Here is a 25938-nt window from a genome sequence, read left to right on the forward strand (position 1 = left end):
ACCTCCAATAACACAAGCTGTCCTTTTCTTCAGTTATTTTCCATCCATGAGAGTTTTACATTTTCTCTTGTTTTGTACACTGTTTTTTAAGTTACGTTTTTCTGATGATCTTTGGGATCAATGTGTTTGAAGTCGTTAAAAGAGCTATACCTTTTATGACTGATTGTGGTTGGTTTCATTTGTTTTAACCTGAACTATGGGCTGGCAGACAAAGATTCTGACCTGGGCTGTGCCTTTGATACTGCTGGAATTCAGGCAAATTACTTTGTCTCTGAACCAATTTCCAGTAAAAGGAGATAAAACATCCAACTTACATGTAACGGCGAAAAAGTAAATGACATAAAGCAGTGGGAACATCTGTGTCGTGCCGAGGACACACACAACCGCAGAAGAAATGCATTTCCTTTTCCACATTCCTTCCTTGCACACATCCGCTCGCTCTAGGCCCCCATGTACAGGTAAAGGGGATTTAAAGTGATCTGTGAGTACAAATGAGCATTTCCATCTGATTCTTCGGTCAGTTGTGCCTCCTTCCTCTCCAAATCCATGCCCACACCAATCCATCCTCCAGGAAAGACTTGAAAACTCAAAGTGACTCAGAGTTTTAGACAAAGAGCAAATCAGAAGCTTTAAGAGTGCCATAGAGTGACTTAAAAAGTAACAGTAAAGGAGTTTAACTTGGGTGGCTCAGTTGGTTAAGCATCCCAGTCTAGGTTTCGGCTCAGGTCATGATCTCAGGCTCATGAGATCAAGCTCCACATCAGGCTCCATGCTTAGCACTGAGTCTGCTTGAAATTCTCTCTCCTTCTCCCCCTCTCACTTGTGTTCTCTCTCTCTCTCTCTCTTTCTCATAAATGGATGAATGAATGAATAAATAAAACCTTTAAAAATATATCAGCAAAACCATTAAGGAGTACCTGATACAGTGCCTGATACAACTTTACTGTTGTAAAGTTGAGGTTCCAGCTACCACTGCAGATAAGGAAGAGGAAGATGAAAACTAAAGCACTACAGGAAAGGAGTTATTGGCTGCCCGGGCCCCTGGGGCTGCAACAGAAACTATATCTTTCCCTGTGATGCTGGCCTAAGAGTCCAATTACAATGTGAACAGTCAACCAATCAACAGGCCCAGAGATCCCTCAGCAACCTTTTCAAACAGAAACTTCCAGAATCTGGCAATGTTCTTAATGCCACGTCATCAGACTGTGTCTCCTAGTGACCAGATTCATGAAAAAGCTTGGGAATGAAGGGACAAACTTGGAATTTTGTGTGTGCTTTGCACTCTGGGAGGCATGGATCATAACATGCCTTGGGATGAGATGAGAAGAGCGTCTTTTCATGCTGATGGGCATGTTTAAGAAATAAGCCTCTAGGGATGCCTAGGTGATTTAGTGGTTGAGCATCTGCCTTTGGCTCAGGGAGACCCTGGAGTCCCAGGATGGAGTCCTGCATGGAGCCTGCTTCTCCCTCTGCCCATGTCTCTGCCTTTCTCTCTGTGTCTCTCATGAATAAATAAATAGATAATTTTTTTAAAGATTTTATTTGTTTATTCATGACAGACAGAGAGAGTGAGAGGCAAAGACACAGGCAGAGGGAGAAGCAGCCTCCATGCAGAGAGCCTGATGTGGGACCTGATCCCAGATCTCCAGGATCACACCCTGGGCTGAAGGTGGCACTAAATCGCTGGGCCACCGGGCCTGCCCAATAAACAAAATCTGAGGGAAAGAAGAAAGAGAAAGAAAAAGAAAGAGAGAAAGAAAGAAAGAAAAAAAAAGAAAGAAAGAAAGAAAGAAGAAAGAAAACGAAAGAAGAAGAAAAAAGAAAGAAGAAGAAAGAAAGAAAGAAAGAAAGAAGAAAGAGAAGAAGAATACTCAGACGTCCGCCTTCCTTCCTTCCTTCCTTCCTTCCTTCCTTCCTTCCTCCCTCCACCTCCTCACTCCCGCACGTACCGACACAATAAAGAAAGACATACTACGATACAGCAATACGTCTCTGGAGCTGAAACAGTGCTTCTCCCTCTTCCCCACATGAAACCCCCCAACCGATGCAGTACCACCAGGGAGGGGTAATCCTCACCAACCTCACCGTCTTGCTCATGACCATCATTGTCATCCTTGATCTACCGGTAAAATGGGCACAGTGTAGGTGCTGAAAGATCCCCCCGGATCCTGCAAGCCACGGGCTCATCCTGCTGTGTGGCATCGATCAAGCAAACACCCCCAGTTTAGAGAAGGCCCCTTGTCTGTAGGTCTGTGACTACATTCAATGCTCTCTGACGACATCCTCCCCCCCCCCGCAAACCAAGAGCGCTGAGCGAGATAATAAATGCACAAGATGTAGGACAGTGTCTGACACAAAGTAGATGCCCCCAGAACTATCCTCTCCACTTGTGCTTGCTCTCTCTGGCTGTCTTTTCCCTTCTAGCTGACAGAAGAGTCGGGAAAGAAATAAGAACTGACAGCACACAACAGTACTGCTGCCAACTCTAGAAGTTTGGAGGGCCGTTCTTCCCCTTTAAAACACTCAAGGAAAGAAAGAAAAGAGACTGTATAAACAGCCCTGATTTTCCTGTCTCTTGCTGCACTCCTGAACTTCACCACTAAAATAAAGTCCCAGAGCCAGTATAGTCTGAAACTGCTTTCTGATCTCCGATCCAGTACAAACACAAGAACCAAATTATATTTCCAACCAATCAATCCAGGACCTCGGAAAAGGAAAAGCATTTTCCTCGACTGACAGATGAACTTGAATTAGAAGAGAATGCTTTACATTTACAGGTGGGCCAAGGAATTCACAAACCACAGACAGGGGCAGAAATACCTACCCCAGGATACCCCTGACCTTGTTCTCAAGATAGGAAAGAAATGATAGAGTGCACGGCTTTTAAAGAGGAATCTTAACGTGCCTTACATGAAGGGCTGAGGACCTAAAGACACCTTTAAATAGAAACATCAGAATCTCAAGAAACATAATTCATCATATCCAGTTTTATCTGTAAAAAGCCTTTTCTGGAGGTCTGCCATAAAATCAACATATTCACATCACTCGGGATCTATTAATCTGACAAAATATCAGCAATGCAGAATGACTTGGGGAAGATATTTGGCAGAAAAAGTAGAAGTGTCTCCAGACTAACGTGTAGGGAGGAGGTGGGGGAGGGAAGAAGATTCGCTTGGAATCTTTATTAGCTCAAATATCTGGCACATATAGAATTTTCCAACTTGGCCGTCTGCAAAGGAACAAAAGTAGTAGAACCAATAGTACCAAGAGGATAGGCTGCTTAGCTCTTTTTTCTACTTTGTAAAAACCAAAATGTTACATAATGATGGTAGAAAAGTCAGGAAATATGAATATTCAAAAAGAAACCAAAAATAAAATAACCTGTAATTCCATTAACCTAGAGATAGCTACTAACATTTCGGCATACGTATCCTTCCACAGACTTTTGTGTGCATAAATATCTAGATTTTGTTCTTTATCGCTATAGGTCACTATATTTGCTTTGCAAAGATGGAATCATAATACTTAGACTTTTATTTTTTTAACGCAAGCTGCCCAAGACTATTGTAGAAAACATAGAAAGTTCAAACGAACAATAAGGAAACGTTTCTTTTGTTTTTTTTTGTTTTTGTTTTTTTATAATCTGGTTACCCAGTACTTGGTATCTCTCTCTCCTGATATTTTCAATGTACTTTTATACATTGAGTACAAATTGTTATAAATGTCATTATTCTATAGGAGATATTCTGTTAACTGATTTCCTCATTGGCCCTGAACATTTTTCCTGTCAAAAATATGCATCAGGGGACACCTGAGTGGCTCAGTGGTTGAGCATCTGCCTTTGGCTCAGGGCGTGATCCCAGAGTCCTGGGATCGAGTCCCACATTGGGTTCCCTGCAGGGAGCCTGCTTCTCCCTCTGCCTATGTCTCTGCCTTTTCTGTGTGTCTCTCATGAATAAATAAGGAAAATCTTTTTTAAAAATACATCAATACTGTTGATGATGTCTTAATCCATCCTTGAATATTCTTTGTATTTCTTGAAAAAAATATATTTCTGGGTCAGAAGTTTGCAACATACCCTCCTCAAAACACTGTGGGCTAGGAGTCATTTCCTCAGAACCTAGCCAGTTTTGGATCCTACTGTTCCTTTTCTTTCAGAGAAGAAAAATGCTATGTTTAGCATTTGTGAAATCAAATTCACCCTGAAAAATGTCTGGGGCCATACGTTTAATAAATAATTTTATAGCCTCTACTGTGTGCCACACACTGTTATAAGTACTTAATAACAATTAATTTTATTCTCCTAACAATCCTATAAGATAGGTGCCATTATAATCACTCCCATTTCATAGCTGGGGAAACTGAGGCATGAAGCAATGAATTACCTTAGCCAGGAGCAACGGACTAGAATTCAGACCAGGTAGTTGGGTGCTAGCATTCACTTCCATACTTTGGCACTTGGGTCCCCCTTCCACGTCCATCCCAGCAAGCAAGGACTCTTCACAAATCTCTTAGTGCCAGCAAATCACAATTCAAATACTCCCCAGAAGAGTTTCCTTTACAGGATAGCAATGTCCCATATGGCTACAAGGCTGCAAGGAGGGCTTAGAAAATAGAAAATAAATATGGGCAAAAAAGGGGTTAGGAATACTAGGACCAGCTTGCAAAATGATGAATTCTCCCCTGACAGTTTACTGCCAGTCTCAATAAAACTTAAGGTTCCGTTTGCAAACAAGAAGTGGAGGTGGTAATGATGGCTGTTGAGTCACCAACTAAAGGTGTCAGCCATGCAGGCATCAGGTGCTCATCACGTGCCGGAAAGGGTCTTTGGTGGCCACAGTGGACAGTGATGCCAACCGGGAACAAGAGTCTCTATTCCAAGCAATGGAGTTTCTCAGTTCAAGGGAAGTGTCTCCGAGTTCTGATTCCAGTCTAGGGATTCATGAAAGTGGGACTTGCCTCTCAGTATAAGCCATTTTCGTTCTGCACAGTCAAGCATCCCTGAGTGAAGGAATGGGGTTCTCAGAGCATGGAGAGCCTGGGGATGGGCAGTTCCACGAGGTGAATAACACCAGGACACACACAAGTACCAGTGTCACAAAGGGGGCGCCAAGCCCACTATATGGGCAACACATCCGAAGTGGTCCAGGAGGCTAACCGAAGACACATCCAAGAATCAGAATCCATGTGGACAGCTCAAGGGTGGTCCAAAACCTAAAAGTGGTTGACAGCAGGAGGAAGGATACATGTCTTAAGTTCAGGAAATCTACACTGGCCAGGGTGAGGATTTGAATGTATGAGGCACAGGGCAAGGCTTTGGATCCATTATTGGCTAGAAGGAAGGAGGGAGAAGAGAACCCAGAAGAGGGACAGCACGTCAGGTGCAAACACAAGTCCATGCCCATGATAATGTAGAGCAGGGGATGTGCGCTTACTCCCAGAGACCTCCAGGATAGCCAGGGTGGGCTCCTGTCCAGAGTCGGGCAGGACTCTGAAAAGAAGCTTCTCTTTATCAAATCTTCACGATTCAGATCCGATGGTCATTACACGGGTTTACTTGCTGAGGCTTCTGTGAGTTAAAAAAGCTGGGTGATTTACCCAGATGACTTCCCTTTTTTCAAAGCTGTGAGTTAGGGATGAGCACTGGGTATTATGCTATATGTTGGCAAATTGAACTCCAATAAAAAAAAATTAAAAACAAAACAAAATAAAACAAAGCTGTGAGTTGGAGATGACGCCACCGACCCCTCTTTTCATTGGCACCCTTGCCAGCTCAGCCCACGTATATATAAAACCTAATCGCACTAACTTATTGTGTTATGCAAGTTGCAGTTTGATGTTCAAAGCCCTGAGAGGTTTCTTCATCCTTAGGTAGGATGGAATCCGTGCTAAGCAGATGAACGGAGTGAAGTGGGTCTTTCTGCTGTCCTGGGTAATTAGGCTGCACAGTCACTAAAACGTAAGGAATATGGCAGGCTCTCTGTCCCCGAGTCACGGAGCCAAAGAAGACCTCAGACAGATGCTCACACGTGCACATGTGCACATGCATGCATGCACGCACATGCACAATGCACACATGCATGTGCACACACACATACGCACACACACACTGTGCACACATGGACACACAAGCACGCGTGCACATACACTTTGGCTAATTTAAGCCAGCCGGGAAGCTTTTCTTCTGAGAATCACTAACCCTTTCATACTTTCCTTCTAACCTTTAAAGGATCAGAATATGTTTCTTATTGGAAAATGTAAAAAAAAAAATAAATAAATCCATAGAAATGTCCCCTATGATTGAAAACAGAAGCTGGCCATTAAGACATTCTCATTGGAAAAAAAAAAAAAAAAAAAAAAAAACTAATGGAAAGTCAAATGAAATGGAACACCACCAATGCATTTTATCAACTGCATGTTGAGAAACCACACCCAACACATTTTATCAAAGGAATGACAGACATGCTGGACTGTTAATTACCTACAGGTTTCTCTTCTAAATTTATATCCCTCGTGGGACAAAGGCTGAACAAGGAATATGCTGGCTATAGCAAGAGCGTTGGGGAGGAAGGTGGATTAGCCAGTGACTCAGAGATCCACAGACCTCCATTTCTTCAACTCTAAATGTGAGCCAGAAAACAACATGCCTGCATGGAGTGGTATCTTTCTGGCAAAGTTACATTCCTACAATCAAAACAACCTGCTATCAGCCCTCAACATGGGTTATTTATGTTGCTTTGTTGCCAGTTAAAAAAAAAAAACAAAAAAAAAAACAAAAAAAAACAGGGTAAAAAGAAGTCATGGAAATCCAGGTTAGGCTCATGGCAGCCACACACAGCTGACTTTATCCTGCCTTAGCTACCTGAAGACCTGACCTTGGTTTCAGAGCATGCTACAAAAGCACGCATAAAGTCTTTCATTCATTTACCCTCTCCCCCCCTCCACCCTCTACTGAACGCCCAAAGCTAAGCAGAGCTTAAAAATCAAAATGCAATGGCAATGGCGCTTTCAGGAAATTTATTTTTCGTTGATAATGATATGGGAATATTTCTCATGGCGTGAACAACATTGCAACCTTTGCCAAGAGGAGCTGGCTGTGAATTTGGGAAAGAGAGTGGCTGAAAAGCTGACGAGAGAAGGGTGTTTATGCATGTGGAGGAGTGTGTGCACGGAGGGGGCAGAGACCAAGTGACACAAAAGATATTCTTGTCCACTGGGGGGTCTATTCTTAGTGTTCATTTAAATAATACGGTCTAACAGAAGATGTGTAGCCTGGGGCAGTTCTGTTCTGCACACATCCCTTCACCCATCACGCTTACTCATTGCTGATGCCTGCTCTCACTGTAGCTGGTTTCCGAGAGCACAATGTGAGAACTTCTTTGGGGATGCCTGCTAACGGCCATCAGATGGAAGGGTGAAACACAGACACAGCACCCTTCGTTTGTCCTTCCTTTCGGGGGGAGATGGAGAGGCCCAACCACCTCTAGGAGCGCCTTGATTTAAGATTGCGGAGAAGTGTTCTCTCTTTTCTCCTTTCAAACACACCTCTCAAAGTATCCCCTCAACTTCTCCTCTGTCTGCTCTTCTCCTGGTGAGAAGAAGGGCTCTGCGTGCTCAGCCCTGCCTGAGACGGTTGTTGGTTTATCAGGTCGGTTGGCCTCTTTCTTGGAGCAGATAGAGCTTCCATCAGTCGGTCTGAGCAGGGGGCAGGCCTTGTGGGATAGAAGCAGGAGGGCAGACGCCAACAACAACAACGGAACTTTGTGTCAACACTGTCCTGTGCTGATGTGAATAAAATATAAATATTGCACAACGAGCCATTTTTAAAAAAATTCTTCAAAATATTACGCTCTTGCCTTACGGGTAAGCTAAGTGGAGGGAGAGACCTGTTTCATCCCAGCAAATGTTAATAGCAGCCCAGGAGCTGGAAAACCAACTTCAGAAACACTTAATGTTTAGATCCACTTAGTGGTTGGAAAAAAACAACTTTTTTTTTTTTTTTTTTTTAATGTTTAAGAGCCACTCCAGCAAGTGGAAACAGCAATTCCTTGTAAACAAACCTTTAACATGAAGATGTTTCTCAGTGGCGGAAAACCTAACTTCATAAAGTCAGACTTCTGAGATTTTAATTTTTTTTTTCAGCTTCTTGGAGACTACAGAAGTGACCACATTCTGTCAGTTGATGCATCAAACAAACAAACGCGAACGAGCGATTTTTCCATATCCTATGTCAGCCGAATGTGTGTGTCTGACAAAAAGTCCACGCGAGCTTGGGCACATGTTAACTGTGGAGAAAGTCACGGAGACAATCTGAAGTTATGATGGAAAGCCTGCATGCTTTCAGCTCACCTTCAGGAACACGAATGACAGTTCTCGCTGTGACATAAGCAATTCGAGGCCGTTCCCACATGCATCTCTTCCCAGCTACCAAAGCGGTTCACGTTAACTGTGTCGGTTCTGATGCACCATGTCTGACATTTCATCGGAAATCCTCTGCTCTTTCCATATCATAACAATCCAGCTAGCCAGGGTGGCATCATGGAGAGGCAGGCCAGAGCCCACTTGGAAAAATCACACCCCTGACCTCAGTGTCCGCCTTACTTCTCCGCAGAATAGAAACAATTCAGGGTTGGGACACCTGGGTGGCTCAGTGGTTGAGCGTCTGCCTTTGGCTCAGTTTGTGATCTCAGGGTCCTGGGATCCAGTCCTGCATGGGCTCCCTCTGCCTGTGACTCTGCCTCTCTCTGTGTGTCTCTCATGAATAAATAAGTAAAAATCTTAAAATAAAAAGAAAGAAACAATTCAGGTTTATACATTAGAGGGAACCAGGGAAGAGCTCATCACCAAAAATCTCACTGGAAATCTACAGTTAGAAATTAATATGATTCCGTTTTGCTAAAGAACTACTCTTTCAGAGCAACTATCCTTAGAAATGCCTTTGGTATGTGGTAGCAGGAATTTCCTGTCCTGCCAACAAGGTTTAGTTCCAGGTACTTCCCTGCAAAGTGAACTGGAGCAGGTCACTTCACCCGGCTGGACCTTAGTCTACTCATCTATAAAATGGAATGTTGATCCCCACTTCATGGTGTTCTTGCAAATAAAAATGAGACTTATGAATGTGGAAAGACATACAACTATAGCATAGAGGTTGATGTGTAACATGCCACAGCGAGCTCAATAGAAGGAGGATAATGTTCCCTGTGTATTTAAGTAGTTGTTTCTCAAAAGCAACTAAGCTCAATGTTCAAAGAAAATCAGTATTTTGCTGGAAAAGGGACCCTGTTTAGAAAGGGGTTGGGGAGAAGTAACCCTTGAGTTCTCCAGACAACTGGTTTCCATATGGTGAATCCACCTGTGTGTCGGGCAAGTTGATCTTTAAGGGGTGTGGGAAAACCTGCTAGACCTCTGTTTTATTATTTAACTCAGCTTGTATTTCCATTTTGTGTACGATTTATATCATATCCATGCCCAAAGATCTTTGAAGTCTAAATAATTCTGACCCAATCATATCAGATTAAGTAAAATCCTGAAAGTGGGGAAAGTTTTTTTTTTTTTAATGATTTTATTCATTTATTTGAGAGAGGGAGAGAGACAGAGAGAGCATGGCCAGGGGCAGAGGGAGAGAGACAAGCAGACTCCCCACTGAGCATGAATCCCAACACAGTTCTCCATCCCAGGACCCCAAGATCATGACCTGAGCCGAAGGCAGACACTTAACCAACTGAACCACCCAGGGGCCCCCAGGAAAAGTTTATTTCTGATGAGAAACAGAGAAGAAAGAAGAAAAGGAACTAACAAATGTTACAAATGTGCTGGTGGATTGGGGGCTTTATGAAGTGCTATGGATGCGGGCGAACAGAACAGTTCTTTGGCCTTTGTAGTGAAAAAGAGACAACGAACAAGAGCAATAAGTCAGTCAACATACGTGGTAATGCTAAGTGTTAGGCAGGAGGATAAAGAAGGAAAGAAAAAGTGGGGAGATGGACATGCAACTTGAATGATGATTAAAGAAGGCCTCACCGACAATACGCAGAAAGACCTGAAGGAACGCGGAAGCCTTTCTGTGGATACCTGTGTGAAGATGATCATGGGCAGCAGTGCAAAGGTCCTGAGGCAGGAGCTTCTCTAGTGCATCTGAGGAAGAGGCAGGAGGCTACTGTGGCTGCAGGAGAGTGAGCAGGTCAGAGCACAGAAGTATGGAAGACAAGTGTGGGGGAGACCATGGGCACCTTGAGAATTACTCTAAGAACTTAGGCTTTCACTCTCAGTGGAGAAACCCCAGAGACTATCATGGTCTGACTTCAGTATTAACAGGGTCCCTCCGGTTGCTGGGTTGAGCAAAGACTCTACAGCCCCAGGAGAGGTGGGTGAGGAAGTTATCGCAGTAATCCAGATGGGTTCAGACCGAGGTGTCACGGTAGAGGTGAGAAGCAATCGGCTCCTGGAAATAGAGCAACAGCTTGACCATGGGGTGTAAGAAAAGGGGGATCAAACCACATCATGTTTGCCCTGCCCGAGTGCACGGACGGAGTGGTCATTTCCCGAGATAAGGTCACACCAAGGCAGCGCCTGGCACATGCCATGGACCAATAAATGCGAAATAAATACACCTCGGGTTTAAAGATAAAAAACCTGAAGCTCATCGAAGTTAATTTACTTACTCAAAGCCATATCATGGCTAGTGGTAGAGTCGGGACAAAAAAAACAAAACAAAACAAAACACCAACACGCCTGTCTGGCCCAAAGGCCCACGTTTTCTCTCTACAGCCATCTGTGATGTTCCTAAAGAAGTGAACCAGAGTGGGAGGGCGAGACAAACAGGCTCTCCGGTTTCCATTCTGAGCGTATCATGACTCCTCTTGCCCAACCTGATTGAGGCTCTGTCCAAGGGTCACAAACCAGGGACCTGTTGGCCCAATAAGGCCTGCTGCCATGTTTTCTTTGGCCCTCACAGCTTTGTAAAAACAATTTGTGTTTGAATGCCTTTAGGCTGGGCTTGTCCTTTCCACCCCCCCCCCCCCCACACACACACACACCACTCCCTCTGGCTTACAGCAGTGCCCTTCAGATTTACCTGCCTGGCCCCCCGAAGATATGCAATTTTTCAGCCAGTGATTCAAACCCACACGACCATGGGCATTTAGCTATGGCGTGAGACAAGTGTGCCAGAAGGAAGTCTCTGGAGTCAAACAGATAGCAATTCACAGCCAGCCTTATCATTTCCCCATCTGTGGGAGCGAAGCCAGCTTCACCTCTCTTTCCCCATCCGTAAAGTAGGGAGAGGAGCATCTACTTGGAATACTTTTGTGAAACCTAGATCACAGGAGACATGTCAGGCGTGTGGCCACTGGGTAGGGCAGGAAGTGGCACCCCGTTTCTGTAAAGGGCCAGAGAGTTCCATATGTTAGACTTTGTGTCCTGACGACTCAGCCCTGCAGTGGTAGCACGAAAGCAGCCCTAGAGAAGACATAAATGAGTAAGCGTGGCAAATGAAGTCACAAAGGGACGCCAGGGAGGCTCAGGGGTTGAGCCTTTGGCTCAGGTCGTGATCCCGGGGTCCTGGGATTGAGTTCTGCATCGGGCTCCCTGCATGGAGCCTGCTTCTCCCTCTGCCTCTCTCCCTCTCTCTCTCTGTGTCTCTCATGAATAAATAAATAGTTTGTTTTTTTTAATCAAGTCACAGTAAAATTGTATTTACAAAGGGAGGTGAGAGGCCAAATATGACCACTGGGCTGCAGTTTGGTAACTCGTTGTTCCACTAGGGAGCATATACTTTAATACCCTCCAAATGACCCTCCCTCCCACTCTGCTCCATCACACCTACCAAAATAAAAAGTCTTTGGTTTGGGGGCACGGACTATTTCAAACTCTTTGAATCCAAGCTGTAAGGTGACATCACAGCGGTACCCCCTGCTACCCTGATTGTCCCCTTCAGGAGTGAAAGAAAAGGAAGACCTTCTTCAGTGGCCTCATTTAATGTAAGGCAGGGCCAGCAGGAATGATTTTCCCAGAGTGTGAGGCATCCCCAGAAAGGCCCAACTTCCCCCACTCAGACACCTGGCCAGTGTAGATTGGCCAGTGTTCCCTCCTGGACTTCTGGAATCCCAGGGGGCAGCTGCTTCTCCCCAGCAGGTCCAAGGACCGGAAGAGATAGATGGAGGTCCCCAGAGTGAAGCCCGCCCCTGGGCTCGGTCCCACCCTTGGAGGGAACAGGAAGGCTTCTCCACCCTTGGCACTGGAGCGCCCCTGAGCAGCACTGCAGGCGAATTTCCCATCCTTTGACCTAATCAGGGTTTTGATTTGCAGGCCTTGAGGGAGAGGCCACTGGGTTGTTCCCACTGGGTTATTTTTAGGAGCTGGCATGAGAGGGGAAGATGGGAGTTCGCAGTGCGTACCACTGGGCAGCAGTGAGCAGGCCTCTGCGTAAGCCCTGTAGCAAACTTAGCTCATTTCCTCTTACAAATCTCAGAATCAGGCAGCACCAGAAACTCTGGGAAGGGGCAGATATGGAGGAATCAGCAGCCTTCGGTTTTCTCATGAAATGATCTGGGGTGTTCTGGTTCACTCACTTTCATCTCAAAGGATGCGAAATGAAATTGTGAAAGAGCACACACGTGTTGGGGGAGGATAAAATGAAGGCCAAGTTGACAGACAAGAAGACAAACTCACTAAAAATCTCACTGGGCTTCACCATCCCTTCGATTTTCTTTTAACCAGACCCTAGCAGAGTTTGCTTCTAATCATCAAGTCTGGGCTCAATGCAGCAAACCACACCACTCTACAGATCACAGTCATCCTAATGAGGGGTGCTGGTGTTGGGGTGGGGGATTAATACACAGGAATCCTGCTATCACAGTCCTCAGACAGTCTCGGGAGCTACCATGGAATGGCCTTCCTCGGGGCCGGCTCCGTGCTGTGGGAGCTGGGCAGGTGCACAGAACTCCTACCCAGAAGGGCCCCGTGATTCCCTTGGTGCTCTGCTGTCACTGTCTTGAAATTCTCAATTTGAATTTGAACAAAGGGCTCCACATTTATATTTTTCACTGAGCCCAGCTAACTGTGTAGCTGGTCTGTTCTTGTTCTATAACAGTGTTTCCTCGACCCCCCCTTTTTTGGTCATTTTTGCCCTCCCAAAGAGGACATTTGTTTCATAATCAATTCCCCCCACTAGTAAGTTGTAATACGGATGCACTGTGGTTTTGTTTATGTATTTTATGCATGTCTGTGTTCTGTACATTATAAAAAAGAAAGTTTTTTTTTTTTTTTTTTTTTTCCCACAAAAACCAAGCTTTCACCCACTTGGAGATGATATTGTCCCCATTAAAAAATGCACGTTCTAAATCTAGAGAATCACACCTGGGGGGATCCCTGGGTGGCTCAGTTTAGCGCTTGCCTCTGGCCCAGGGTATGATCCTGGAGTCCCAGGATTGAGTCCCATGTCGGGATCCCTGCATGGAGCCTAGTTCTCCCTCTACCTGTGTCTCTGCCTGCCTCTCTCTCTCTCTCTCTCTCTCTCTGTGTCTCTCATGAATAAATAAATAAAATCTTTAAAAAAAATCACACCTGAACTCCAAACATCTACCCAGGAGCATGGACAAAAGTAATAATAATAAGAGTAGGTGGACGCCTGGGTGGCTCAGTGGCTGAGCATCTGCCTTTAGCTCAGGGCGAGATCTCGAAGTCTCAGGATCGAGTCCCGCATCAGGCTCTCTGCATGGAGCCTACTTCTCCTCCCTCTTCCTATGTCTCTGCCTCTCTCTCTATGTCTCTTATGAATAAATAAATAAAATCTTTAAAATAATAATAATAAGGGTAGGTATCCATTATTGAGCCAGGAATGGCTCTAAGTGCTTTACACATATTACCTCAAGTAATCTCCAAAACTATTCTATTCAAATATTCATCTTACAGACGAGGAAAGTGAGGCACAGAGAGTTTCAATAACTTGTCCAAGGTCAGTCAGTCACACAGTCAGCGGCAAGGCTGGGATTTGAATACGGTTCTCCTGTCTCCCCAACCTAGAACCCAGAGATGCAGGTGCACACACTTGCTCTTTCCTGCAGGAGACAGGTACGTTTTTTCAGTGCGCTATTGGTAGACAATAAATCTTATTAATAAAGACAATGTGACAGCTGGTAGATATAGGCCAGCAGGGCTTCAACTCGACCAAACCTTCTGCAGAGGAAGCAAAAGCTCTCCGTGGGCCTCCGCACAGTTTTCATGGTGGCTTCTAATATTGGAAAAGTGATACGTTTTCCTGGAGAAGGTAGTTACGGCTTTATAAACAGATATTCCCATATACTCTTGTGGAACATGAGTTGTCTAGTTCCTCTTTTCTTTCATTCTGAAAAAATACCACGGGGCTTAAACAGAATCCTGAGTTTGGGGTTCCAACCACTTGTGTGAACCCGGTCAAGTCACTTCTCAGGGCCTCAATGTTCTCTGCAAAAGAGGCAAAATCAAGTCATCGCCAATATTCTTTTCATCTGGAATACTATTACCCCTTCTGGAAAACATGGGCAGAAGCAACAAAAATATTTAAAAAACAGTTATGCTGAAAAAATGTTAGCCAATGTTTACTGTGAGATTTGTAGCCACGGATGGCCACAGGGGTGAAGCAGGGAGCACAGCAAATAAAGGAAATAGAGGGAGAGAACGGAATCATGGAAACTCAGGTAGGCATGTCCTGACCGAAGGGCGCTATGAACAGTCCACTCCTACTGGCTGCTGCCAGGTAGGAATGTGGGCCCAGTGCCACCAGGTATTCTGATTTTTTTTCAAAAGAAACTGAAAAGCTAAATTCCTAGGCATACTCTACTAATTTGTAGATGTGAACCCCGATGACAGGCAGACCGACCCCACAGCGGCCTCTATGTTTCCTGTCGCCTGGTGTTCACAGCCTGGTGTGATCCACTCCCCCTGGCTGTAAAGCAGCACTCGTGATGTGCTGGCAGCCAATAGAATATGACAAAGATGGCACTGTTTTTTTCAGATGTAATTAAGGTCCCAAATCAGTTGTTTTTATATTAATCGAAAAATAGATAATGAGGGGTGGGCCTGACCAAATCAGGTGAAAGTCCTTGAAAGATGAACTGTTCCTTCCCTGAGGTGAGGGGCTCTCCTTGTGGGCTTAATGAAGGAAACAGCCATGTTAGAGAAGCTCACGGACAAAGGAACTGTGCCTTGAGGACCTGAGAGCTGCCTACAGCCTCCAGACAGCAAAATGCTATAGCTGCAAAGAAATGGACCCTACCAACAACCTGAATGAATTTGGAAGTGGCTTCTTCCCCATTGAAGCCTCCAGAAGAGAAGAGAGCCCAGTGAACTCCTTGTTTGCAGTCTGATAAGACTCTAGGCAGAGGACTCTGCTAGCCCTGTCTATTCCTGATGCATAGAAATGGTGAGATCCTAAATTTGAGTGGCTTTAAGCTTTGAAGTGATGGCTCTTTGTTAGACAGGAATAGAAAAGGGATACAATGTCTTATTCAAGTTTTCGAAAATACTCTGCAGGCCAAACCAACCTGAAGAGGGCGGTAGGTGGCTTAGGGGAAGCCATTGTGTGACATAGCCATTGTGGAGTGTCCGTAAAATGGTCAAAATGCTACATATTACCCTAGGTATTCAGCATTAAGAGATAAAAGACACAATATCTGGAGAAAGATCAATATCACAATTCTACGTATCGCGATAACTGTGAGACCCTGACCACAAGAGGGATGGACCTCCTGCAGAAGCAGGTACCAGAACCTAATTGCAACTTGCGTAAAGTCAGAAGCTGCCATTTTGCTGTCTGCCCTGGGGGCCTTTTGGAGGAAAAATTGTTCCATCTCCATTCTCTGCTTCTTTGGGGGTGGCTACATTAGAAGCTCTGCTTTAAAATCTTCTTAATGATCACCGGTTTTCTTAACAATAGATGGTGTTACCTTTGAGCCTAAGTGATAAAAGAACTGGGCTTCTTCTTTTAAGCACCTTGATATTTACATCTCCTTTCAGTGGTTTTGTCAATCATCTAAAGTTAGAAATTTCCCAGTTCAAAGAGACAGCTACAAGGGGACAGTAGCTGTGAGGTCTGGGCATGTGACAGGTCCTCTGAGAAAGTATACCATATTTCCTATACTTAGATACGGCCAACATTGACCAAGGCAGTGACACCCCTGGGACCTGGGACCTGGGACCAGACTTGTAGGATGTGAGCTGGAACTAGCCATGCAAACTGCCTAGGAGCCAGTAACCTTCCCTAATTACCTCTTGCCTTATTTAAAAATAAATAAAAAATAAAAACAAAACAAAAAACCTAAATGGGTTTTTTCTCAACATGTCAATCAGAGTCATACTCTTAAACCATAACTGAGATCATAAATGCCCAATGGCTTCCCATCATGCTCAGATTAACATCCCAACTCTTATCATGGCATATGTGAGCTAGCCACCTATCTACTTCCCTTCCTCTCCCAAGGAGTTAGTCATCAAAGCTTATTCATAGTTTAAAATGTCATGTTTCTGTAACAATGTCCCCAAAATAAATATCAGTCCTGATCATCAGCCAGTATGCACAGGTCTGAGTGTTATCAATAATTAAAATATGCAAATGCTTCTATATCAGTTGGTATATTAGCTGCTGTCCTGAATCTCTCTTTCTATTTCTGTGCTCCTTGACCTCATCATGATCCCACAATAAGCTGTGAACTTCTGCAGAGCAGAGGGCCCCTATTTTCTGTTCAAGAACTATGGCCAGTGTCCACTCCACTTGGTAGGTACCTGAGCCATACTAGTTGTTAAATGTTTGGGTTGGGATACGACCCCTGATGACAAGCACACTATTAAAACAAGATGGCGTGCGAGGGGACATCTAGTCACCAACCAAAGGAAAGTAGGATTCGAAAAAGAATCAAAAAGCTTCCTGAAGCCAGGAGCAGCTATCTTTCAATGTGGTGGAACAAAACTTGCCCCGTCATTCAGCTTGGGGAACAATAAATGGGAACTCTGGAAAATAAATACAAAACACACACTTGCTCTTTGCACTACCAATACCACATGAAGAGCAGAATAATTATGTATTCGAATATCATTGCTGGGAAAAACTCAGTGTGACCCAAAGTTCAATACTCAAACACATTGGTTCCAGGCGAGATTGCCTTTCATGGTGGTATACCCTTTCTCCTCTCCTGCCCTGCTTCCAAAGGAAATTAGATACTGCTCCTATTTACCGGAATGGGATCTAATAAGGGGCGTCTTCTTGATTATAGAGAGCTATGAGGATCAGCACTTTCTCTCTTGCTCATAAGAAACCACATAAAATGAAACAACAGAAACCTGTAAGTATGTCCCCAGCTAATCGCCCTGGCCCAGGGGCAATCACATGACTGGAAGCCAGTTTCTAGAGAAAAGTTAGTGACCAGCATGAAATAAAATGATGTCAATGTCAGCTTCCTTCTCCTTCATATTGTCTCTCTCAGGTCTGGATGGTTCCTCATGGTCTCAGGTCAGCCCAGCCAATGCAAATACTTTATCAACTCAGCACGAAGCATCTACTCTTCACTAGGGGCTGTCTAGAGGGGCTTAAAAACAAATTGACATTCTCAGACGCAGAATCTGATGGCCCTACTACCAAACCTAGGCTCCCAGGTTGTGTTCCAATCCCCCAGTCCATATCCTAGCCTCCTTTGTTAATCAAACTGGCCACAGGGAATGCCACTATGCCACAGGGAATGAGCTGGCTCTGTTTGAAAGTTGTCCCCTCTCAACTCAGGAAACTCCTTATTCCTTTCTTATTTCAGGTCATGCTGCTGAGTTTTGCCTTGGGTCCATACTGAGCAATTCAACGCTCCCGTTTGTCCATTGTGATCGAAGGTCCTATTCCAACCCTTGAATCGTATAGCTGGCGCTCTGTTGAGGACCTGGATTTGTCAATCACCTTGAATAGGATACAAGTCTTAGCATAAGGTCACATTTCCCAGAGCAACACCTGCTGCATACCTAGGCTGCCCACTTCTGCTGCTTTGTCATCCAGAGACTTCCTAATGTGACTTGCTGGATCATAATTCAGTTTCTTTGTCCTTTGCAGCCTGGACCTTGGGGTTCCAAGCTGCCATTGCCAGGACCAATCTATCCAGTAATTCCCTTAGCACTGGCTCATTCTGCCCTTTCTTTGTTGGAGGTCCTAATATGGTCCTAACTTCCCTTCCCCAACCTGCTGCTCACCTCCAAAATCCCAACATATACTGCCTCTAACCCATTTTATCTGTACCTTTAGATACTCACTCTGCTTGGGCTGACCAAAAGCACCTTGAGGAGTTTTACCAATTGGGAGGCCTCAAAATTTGTTTGTAATTTTATTATTCACAAGCTTATACCTGAAAACCAGAATGGGAGATATGCCCTCCCTACCAAGAGTAATTGTACAGCCCAAGCAAAACTGTTTACCTTCTGGAGGCTCAGATCTGAGTTTTTATTTGCTTCATCTTGTTACAATAAAATGTGACTTTTGAACATTTTGCTTTCAAATACATTTATTTAACAGGATTTTGCTCCATTATGTAAAATAAAACAAAAAGGATCAGTCAGGGGGGGAAAATGTAACATAAGTCCATCATTTAGTAAGCTTTTCCAATTATATCTATTTGAATCTGACTTTCTGCCCAGATGCGAATGGAAAGTTTTTTCCATTTAAAAAGCAAATATCTTTCATTGAAAATAGCGCAAACCAAAAGCATGCTCTTTTTTTTTCTTTTTGTCTAGCCATATTTGCTGTCTTTATCTCGTAATGACCTTTCCCCAACATATTTTTCTGTTTCTCTTTAGTGCCCAGTTTCTAAAAATAAAGTGGCTAGTGGATCTTTGGATGTAGGGATAATATTTTGATTTCACTGGTACATACAATCAGGAAACATATTTCTGTTTATACTCTTAAAATCAGTTGAGAGTTGTAGATGAAGCCACGTTCTGTCAGCACATTTTTTTTTTCAAAACCTGGAAAATGTAACAAAATCCAAAGCAGCTGCAGGAAGTAGAGTATACCCTCCATTTGCACTCAGCAGGGGAAGAGCTAACAGGAGGTAACAGGATAGTTCCCACATGAAAAAGTTACCAAGAATTTAACCTGTAATGAAACTCTGATAATCTCCAGGAATGAAAGATGCTTGGATGATGGGTTTGGGGTTTCTCATGAGTTCAAAGGATCCGGTTTTCCCTATAAATGCTACGCAGGAATAGAAGACGTCCATGTGGTCATTGTTATGTCTGATAGCCAACAAAAGTTCAGACTTCATCTTTAAGCCATTAAACGGTGACTGTGTGTGCATTTTAAGACCGTGGATTAGCCTGCCCATGCCCTTCTCTGAAGCATATAGAAAGCAGAATCTCATTAACTCGTCACCATCTGCTCCAAGATAGGGACGCTGATGGGTAATTATCAGTTTAAGGTTGGTTTCCTTTAAGATTCAATGTGTGAAGATCCTGTAGACCACAGAGCATCCAACTTCGGTATGCACCCAAAAGACGGCTGGACCTTATTAAATGCAGATTCGGAGTCAGTAGTTCTGGGTGGGGTGGGATTAGAGCTGAGATTTTGCATTTCTATCAAATTTGCAAATGGTCCTGATGTCGCTAGCCCATGGGCCACCACTGAAAGAGCAACAGTGCTATCCTATCCTGTCTGCGGTGCACAGTCTCTCAAAGGGATCCCAATCATCTCCTCTCTTGGTGCTCAGGCCCTGGTGTGATCTCCTCCCTTTCCATATGAGCTAGACCTACTGACTCACTTGTAATAGCTGAACCTGGCAAAAATGGAAGCATGGCTCTTCTGAGATCAGGTAAGAAAACTGATGTAGATTTAGTCTAGGTGTCTCTCCCTTCCATGCTATTTCTATTGGAACCCTCATGTTGGGAGAAGCTCTCGGTCATGTATGTTGATAGCTGCCCTTGGAGAGGCCACATGACAAGGAACTGATGTCTCTGGCCAAGAGCCACGGCAACAAGTTTGGAAGTAGATCACTTCCGGATCAAGCCTTGGGATACTGCAGCCCCTGCCAATGCTGTTTGCATGAGAAACTTTGAGCCAGAGGCACCAAACTAGGCCATGCTCAGATTTCTTTTTTTTTTTTTTCATGCTCAGATTTCTGATGCACAGAAACTGGGAGAGAACAAATATTTGTTGTGTTAAGCAGCTGAATATTTGAATAATTGGTTATGCAGCAAGAAAAAACGAATACAGCTTCATTTGTGAAACCTAAGTTTGTAGAAGTTGTCTTTAAAATTGTAACCTCAAAAAAAATAAAATAAAATAAAATAAAATAAAATTGTAACCTCAGTGAGTATCTCATTAGCCATTTACTAGGTTCAAACATTTTGGATGGCTACTCGCTGTCCTGATGTCACCCTATTTGTGAAGGTACCCATGTGTCACTCACTGGGGCCGGACTCATGTTTCCTGGTCACTTAGCAATTTGGGACTGACATTCGTAGGACCTCTTTGCTTGGCATTCAAACCAGTCTAGGTAAAGAACGGACTCAGGGCAATTAGTTCCAGAACCTTATATAATGTGAAAGCCAGATCTTCGAGAAGAGCTTAAAGGTGGAATCCACTGTGTCTGGCTTCTTGAGATATGGCCCTCTAATCTGGCAGCTTTTTTCCGCTTATCTTCCAGAGCTTTCCAAGGCAGGAGCAAAGCAGTACTACTTTAACAAAGACAATGCATATTTACCAAAAAGGCAGGGCAGAAAGAAGAGTGAAAAGTAAACCAGAAATGCATGTTCAGTGCCCCTTGGGTTTGTTTTTGATTTCTGCTCTCGGACACAGAGGTTCCACCTGTTTGTCTTAACTTGCCCTTGAACTGACCTAGCTCCCATGAGGACACAGAATCAGTGAACCACAATCCTCTTGATCTTGGGTTCAGTCTGGCATTTGCACTTACTTTTTCCTGTATTTGCCTTACTCTGATGCACTTAGAATTTTCTCAAGGGAGAAGAGATCACAGAAGACAAAAGAAGAGGTATTCGGAAACTGGAGGCAGAAGTGTGATGTTCTCATGTCCTGATAGGGCAAAACGTGAATTTCACGATACGTTCACAGACCTCTCTTCCGTGCCCATGTGATAGATGACAATAGTTTCCTGCACTATTACCTCATCCCGAATACGTCACAATCACTGGCCTCCGGTCTCTTGATTTCCTGAAGTACAGCGTCACTCTTTCACACCCCAAAATGTGGCCAGTGCCACAGCGCCAGCAGGATTAAGCCCACCATTCACAGCTTGAGAGTCCTGCTCCAACATGCCTTTCCACCACTGTCATTGGTTACTCACTTCCTTGAACCATTCAATTGTGCAAATGCTCTTCTGGGTCATTGTTCATGCTGTTTGCCCTTCAGAGATTCCAGCTCTCCTTTCTTCCTACATAAAAAATGTGCCCTCGGGGACACAGGGGTGGCTTAGTGGTTGAGAGTCTGCCTTCGCCTCAGGGTGTGATCCCAGGGTCCTGGGATCGAGTCCTGCATCAGGCTCCCTAGAGGGAGCTTGCTTCTCCCTCTGCCTATGTCTCTGCCTCTCTGTGTCTCTCATGAATAAATACATTTTTACAAAATCTTTAAAAAAAAATGTGCCCTTAAACTGTCTAGACTTAGATCAGATGCTGCTCGCTCCCAGTTTATTCCAGTCCACGGCATCTCCCTTTTCTGGAGACAGTGTTGTCAGTTTTGTATGGCACCTGCTTATAATCTTCCTTTGTCCCTTTCTTCTGCTGTTGCAAGCTACTGTCATTTCCCTCTTGCATCACTGTGGACTTCAAAGCCTCATGTATTATTATTATTATTATTCAAATATTCATGGATTCTTTCCACAAAGAAATTGTTAGTTACTTGATTAAAGAGGCTCTGCATTTATATTATTCACTTATTTATTAAGCATTTAAGTTCTTCATTCTACATATTCATCTAATGGATGCTATGTAAATATTTGTGAGTCTAGCTAATAGAACTTACTTTTCCTTTTTTATTTAAATATTTTTATTTATTTATTCATGAGAGACACAGAGAGAGAGGCAGAGTCCTAGGCAGAGGGAGAAACAGGCTCCCTGCAAGGTGCCTGATGCGGGATTCCACTCCAGGACCCTGGGATCACGACCTGAGCCAAAAGTAGATGCTCAACCATTGAGCTCCCCAGGAACCCCTAGAACTTACTTTTCCAAGCACCCTGAGCCTAATGACAAAATTTCTCGAAGCACAAGAAACACAATTACTAAATTAATCCATCAACAAGATCAAGAGGTGACTGAATTATGTATATTTACAAAAACCTAACCATGCTCAACTTGCCTATTTCTATCTGCATGGTTGATTAAGTTATCTCACCAGATTTTTTTTTTTTTTTTTTTTTTTTTTTTTTGTATTTGCTAGGGTGTGGGCACACCTCCTCCTTCTAGATTTCGACCTGCCTCATACACAAAGGAACACACCAAAGTTGACAGAGAACAAAACACCTTGCATTCTGAATACAGAGCTTTAGAGCTTAGACTCACGGTTGTTACAACGAGCAATGGCCATCAGAGTATGTTTTCCCATCCCCTGATTTTACTGAGGGTTTGTACTGTTGTGAGTCCTGCAAACACTGACACAGATACGCAAAATAGGGCATGACCCTCCTTTCCCAGCCCAGAGCTCACACCGTCTCTGTGCTATTCCAGGGTCCTCCAAGCTCCAAGAAACACCGTTTGAATCTTTAGCAAGCGTGTACATCACAGTATATTGGCAGAAGCCGAAAAACTGACATTCAAGAAAGCTCTGGAAGGATGTACTCACTGGGATCCAAGGCAGAGGAAGGCTGTATGTATTAACATTAGTCTCTGAAAATGCAAAGAAAGAGCCTTGAAAGGCAATCAGAACAAAAGACCACCCACCATGGAGGTGAATTATTAGCGGCCACCCTCACCTTAGATCTCCAAGTTCCTGCTCACGTGACTTCTACACATACACTCTCTCTCTCACACACACACACACATACTCACACTGATTTGGGCAATGCGTAGCCTTGATTAGATCTAGATCAAGTTTATCTGGTAAAGGAAAATCTGCAGTCCTAAATTTTGATTTGGCAGTAGCCAGGAAAAAGGATATGTGATCATTTGACAGTGAAGACTGTGTCCAACTCAGTTACATCTGCACAAAACCAATTCAGTGCATGCTACTTAAGACAGCCAGCCCTGGAGAAGAAAAAGTTCCCTATTCCAGGAAAAGTACGGAGGCACCCAGACGGAAGGGCAGTCATAAGACAGGAGGAAGGCCGTGGAAATCCGACGGAATGCGGACTAAATGGAGAAGGCCTTACGTTCCTGGCTTGCTGATTTCGGAGGGAAAAAGTAAATTCCAATAACTGTATATGTGCTTTAAAATCCACATCACAAAGGGATTTCTGAGATGAGTCTGTTGTTCCCACTTGCAGAGCTATTTTAATATTTTTGGTCAATTATGTAACTTAACCTATCCGTATGACAGACGATACTTATCACCAAGTACATCTCATCATCTGAGAGATTCAAAGAACGGTTGAAAACACACACACACACACACACACACACACACACACAAATATCTCTAAAGTGGAACTACATCATCTAAATGATTCCCTAGTGAAATCTGTATAAAAGTTTATCAATGCAAGTGTGACAAGAACATCAGTACTGTCTTTAATGCCATCATTTCAGTCATTCTCAAATGTGTCAGACTTGAGGGTTTGTTCCTGTTGATGACTCAGATTATATCATTCAATATCCTTCTTTTTCTCTTTTTGCTAAGAGGGGGCACAAAAAAAAGAAAACCCTCTCTCTTCCACCCAAAGATCTCAGAAGATGAATCTATGGAATTTGGGGGGCACCAGGGTGGCTCAGTAGGTCAAGCATCTGCCTTCGGCTCAGGTCATGATCTCAGGGGTCCTGAGATGGAGCTCTGCATCCGGCTCCCTGCTCAGCAGAGAGTCTGCTTGTCCCTCTCCCTCTGACCCTCCTTCCCCACCACTTGCGTGCTCTCTTTCTCATTCTCTTTCAAATTAAAAAAATAAAATATTTGAAAAAAAAAAAAAAAAAAACCTGTGGAATTGTCCTTAACCACCTGGAAGACTTGGGCTTGCCCTCAGAGGCCAAATTCTACCACCGCTGCCACCAATGAAGTCAGGCACATGGTGACCCTGTCACGGCGACACGTGGGTGTGTGTGACTATGAGTGAGTGTGTGTGCATGTGAACATACACGTGTGTGCATGTGGATGTGTGCATGTTCGTGAGGGTGAGCCTGTGTTTGCGTTAAAGGAAATCTTCCGAAGAAGGAAATGGAAAATCACTGGCATAGATGGAACCTAAAAATAAAAACATGGAAAGATTTTTTTTTTTTTTTACAAACAGAAACATTTTACTATATGTTACTTTGTTCCAAGAGTTTATGCCCTAAGTTTCTTCAATTGTTTTGAAGAATACTGTTTTTCCCCAGTGCTGTGTGAGTTTGAATTGTGGTAAAAAGGGAAATCTCAATAGTTTCTGTCCCGACTACGGATTCCTGTGGCCTCTGATGATAATGTTTGTGGCTTGGGAATGTAAACTATCTCATGTATATTCATATTGGAAAGTCTACCCATAAACATTCCTACCTGAACGTTTCCACTAACCCCCTCTTAATCCTCCGCAGTAGGTATCATTATGCTAATCTTAGCACAGTGGTAACTAAGGTAAAAAGAGATTTGTCTAACAACACACAACCATCTGGGTTGCAATTATTTGAGAGTAGGGCTCTGGATTCCAATCTTGGCTTCACCACTTACCAGCTACATCATCTAGGGTAAGATAATTAACTTGTCCATGCCTCAGTTTCCTCTTCTCGAAACCAGAGTTGGCAGTATGAGTAGCTACTCTACAACATTATTATGGGTACCAAATGAGTCAATGGGTGTAAAATTATTAGAACAGAACCTGACACAGAGTAAATCCTCAATAGACATTTACTATTACTGTTGTCATTATTATTGTTATAACTATCACTGATTTGGGATTAGCACCAGGACTTTTTATTCCTACTCTTGTATCTTTTCCATTGGCAATGTGATATGCACTGTCTCGATTAACACAACAGCTCGAAAACGGAGGTGTGGGATCCCTGGGTGGCGCAGCGGTTTGGCGCCTGCCTTTGGCCCAGGGCGTGATCCTGGAGACCCGGGATCGAATCCCACGTCGGGCTCCTGGTGCATGGAGCCTGCTTCTCCCTCTGCCTGTGTCTCTGCCTCTCTCTCTCTCTCTGTGTGTGACTATCATAAATTTAAAAAAAAAAATTTAAAAAAAAAAGAAAAAAAGAAAACGGAGGTGTTTGCAGAATAGGAAAAGTTAGGTAACAGGCATTCAAAACACTGCCTTGAGTGTCTTGCCAGGGCTTGCTTGAGTATGGCAAAGTGAACAAGATAGGCATAGACTCTGTCCTCTCTGAGTGACAGCTCCTATAGCTTATTAAGAAATTCATTTTGGGGGTAGCTGGGTGGCTCAGTCGGTTAAGCATCTGACTCTAGGTTTCAGCTCAAGTCATGATCTCAGAGTCCTGAGATCAAGCCCAGCGTCGACCTCAGTGCAGAGTCTGCTTAATATTCCTTGCCCCTCGGCTTGTGTGTGCACGCTCTCTCTCTAAAATAACTAACTAACTAAATAAATAAATAAATAAATACAATCTTTTTAAAAAGAGGTTTATTTCTTGGTTCTATTCAGAGAGATCAATGGTGGTGGGTGCCTTGGAACTTCACAGCATTATTCTTCAATGTCAGTATCAGGTAAAGATATCAGGGTGGCTTAAGGACATTCAGGTATATTCCATGTCCTCTTTGTAAATCTCTGAAGTAATTTAAAAAAAATTCAAGGTGAGAACAAGACCTTTTTTTTAAAAAAAAAGATTTTATTTATTTATTCATGAAAGACACAC

General features: G+C 43.7%; 2 long non-coding RNA genes across 12 annotated transcripts in view; both read right to left on the reverse strand.

Annotated features, from left to right (window-relative positions):
• The window catches only part of LOC106559255, a 123198-nt gene extending 122048 nt beyond the window's left edge, over positions 1-1150 (reverse strand). For all 11 annotated transcript variants that reach the window (XR_005364259.1, XR_005364260.1, XR_005364258.1 and 8 more), the window contains exons 1-2: positions 918-1150; positions 315-479 (exon numbers count right to left, since the gene is read on the reverse strand). This is a non-coding gene — a long non-coding RNA (uncharacterized LOC106559255). The remainder of the gene's footprint in view (positions 1-314; positions 480-917) is intronic.
• An 18916-nt stretch (positions 1151-20066) lies between these two features.
• LOC119876600 lies at positions 20067-22299 on the reverse strand. The gene is made up of 2 exons (XR_005363997.1): positions 20305-22299; positions 20067-20261 (listed from the first exon to the last, which is right to left on the reverse strand). It is a non-coding gene; the product is annotated as an uncharacterized LOC119876600 (long non-coding RNA).
• Between the last annotated feature and the right edge of the window lie 3639 nt (positions 22300-25938).

Source organism: Canis lupus, chromosome 9, assembly GCF_011100685.1.
Source record: "Canis lupus familiaris isolate Mischka breed German Shepherd chromosome 9, alternate assembly UU_Cfam_GSD_1.0, whole genome shotgun sequence".
NCBI classification, from domain to species: Eukaryota; Metazoa; Chordata; class Mammalia; order Carnivora; family Canidae; genus Canis; species Canis lupus.